The sequence below is a fragment of the Gavialis gangeticus genome, unplaced genomic scaffold (genome assembly GCF_001723915.1).
Source record: "Gavialis gangeticus isolate Ggan-Ray unplaced genomic scaffold, GavGan_comp1, whole genome shotgun sequence".
In the NCBI taxonomy this organism is placed as follows: domain Eukaryota; kingdom Metazoa; phylum Chordata; order Crocodylia; family Gavialidae; genus Gavialis; species Gavialis gangeticus.
Window position 1 is genome coordinate 483625 of NW_017729009.1, and position 2232 is coordinate 485856.

The window sequence follows — 2232 nt, forward strand, 5'->3', positions numbered from 1 at the left end:
GGAGGGAATGCATTTTAAAATAAATAAAAAAAAGAAAAAATGGGGGTTTTGCTGCAAGATGATCATGTGAGTGGAGATAAAACTTCAGGGAAGGAGCTGTGTAATAAAATGGTTTTTGCTTTTAAAAAGAAGGCACAAATGAAATGGGAATGCCACCTTTCAGTTGAGTTTCCCCTTCCTTCCAAGCACTTTCCCCCATGCAGAAGTTTACTGTAATGCTTCTTTTTCCTCACCCATTGTTTCCTATCTAGACATTCATTTTTTTTCAGTGTTTCATCACGTTTCAAACTTTCTATCCCTTTCATCTCAATACCGTTCTGAACAGTTTCTGTAATTTCTAAAGGCTAAATTCAACAGAACCAGAACTTCAGAAGGGTGCTGAGGGTTTTAAATTCCCCTCCTATCTTAATCTTCTACGTATCTTCTTGTGCTAATATTAAGCAACCCTCTGGGCTTTTCCTGTTCAATATAGCTGTATGTGTTCAACATGACCCAGCAAACAGAGTGCTCTTCAAAGTGTTGTAAGACATGAATGAGTTTGCAAGCAGTGAAAAAGACCAGAGGTTCAAAGGTAAGGGACTAAGATAAGAATTGCCATTTTGCTGGGTCAGACCTTAAGTCCATGCAGCCGAGTATCCTCTACTCACATCTCCAGGCAGAGTTTCAGTGGGCAATGTCCACTGGCTCCTTGGACTCGCTTGAGAGCCAGTGGGCACTGTTCAGTGTGCTCTATTTGGTGTCCCCCCTCAGTGCATTTGTTCTGAACCTTTGACCTCCGCTCCCATGCTAGTTATGCTTTGAGTTGCCCGAAGGAATCAGCTGTAATCTTTAGTGCCCTCCCTCTTAAGGGAGACTTATAGTATTACTTGGTGGGCCTAGGCCCACACCCAATGGCGAAACAAATAGGCCTGTGCCACGCAGAGGCAGGGAGTGGATGCTGAAAGGGAGAGTGAACTAGGTATGACCAGGGTTTTGCAGTCCTCTCACTTGCAGCCTCCAGCATTTAAGGTCTAGGAAGTTCTGATTCAGAGGCTGTAGACCGAACTCCTGTGTTTATAACTACTGATGCCCCTTTCCTCCAAGAATCTGTCCAATGCCTTTTTTAATCTGGTGAAGCTGGCATCACTGCACACTTATCCAAATTGAATTGCCTCTTCCACTTAGTTGTGAATAAAAGCAAGTTGGCGATGTTTAGTTTAGCAACTTTGAAGCTGCTTTCCTGAACAGTGAAGAAACTGAACCTGAACCCCCAGCTGGTGCTGGAGGCTGCAACCCCCCCCCCTCCCCCAACTCTGCTCCCTTTCCCGCTCCCGTTCTGAAAACAGCAGCAGCCTGGGAGGAGGCAGCACAGACATGGTGCAGAAGGCGTTTTGTCTGAATCCTCATGCAATGACGGTTCAGTTTTTCACTCAACTGACCATTTTTGAAGTGGACTGCAGTTGTGCACTCCTGTTTGGTCAGGGCTGTAGACCACTTTCTATGGCCAGACTGGGTGAAAATTGTTACTTCTGTCTGTGCTCTAAAGGGTGTCTGAGCCGGGAGCGAATCTGTGAGGCTGAGGGAACCACAGGAGGCGTCTGTGATAAAGAGCCACAAGGGGACACAGGCGCCTGCCTGGGAGAGCTGTGGGCTGGCAAAGAAACAATTAATTAGCCCTGGCACGGTCAAACAGGGGCCAAGCTGTGCTCCCGGCCAGTTATGCTGGGGTAACAGGAAAAACTTTGTGGGTGTAAGAGGTAAAGCTCTTGCTTAGGCAGTGCCTAGGCTTGGTTCCTCGTGCCTGGAGGGCTCCCAGGGGCAGGGGATGGTGCCGCTGCCCACAGAGCTCGTGGCAGCACATTAACGTTACCGTGAGCAGCCCCTTGCAGCTGGCGGCGCTGGGAGGGGGAGTCCCGGTGGGAGCGCACGCCCCAGGGGGCTCCCAGGACACCAGGGGTCTCGGCGCCGTGCGGCCAAGCCCGGAGCTGAGGGGGACTGACCCCGCAGCCCGCCCGGGCCAACACCGCCTCGGGGCTCCGCGGGCCAGACAGGCGCGCACCGCCTCCCGCGGCGCAGCCCGTTCAACTGCAGCCAACCAGGCGCGGCCGGGGCGGGCTGGGGCGGCTTGTTTGGATTTGAACCGCCGATAAAAGCGCGGCGGCAGAAGCCGGCGGCGCCGCGGCCTCATGGCGACCAGTTCACAGGGCGCGGGCGAGGCGGCCGGCGCCGCCGGGCTGTACAGCGAGGCGCAGC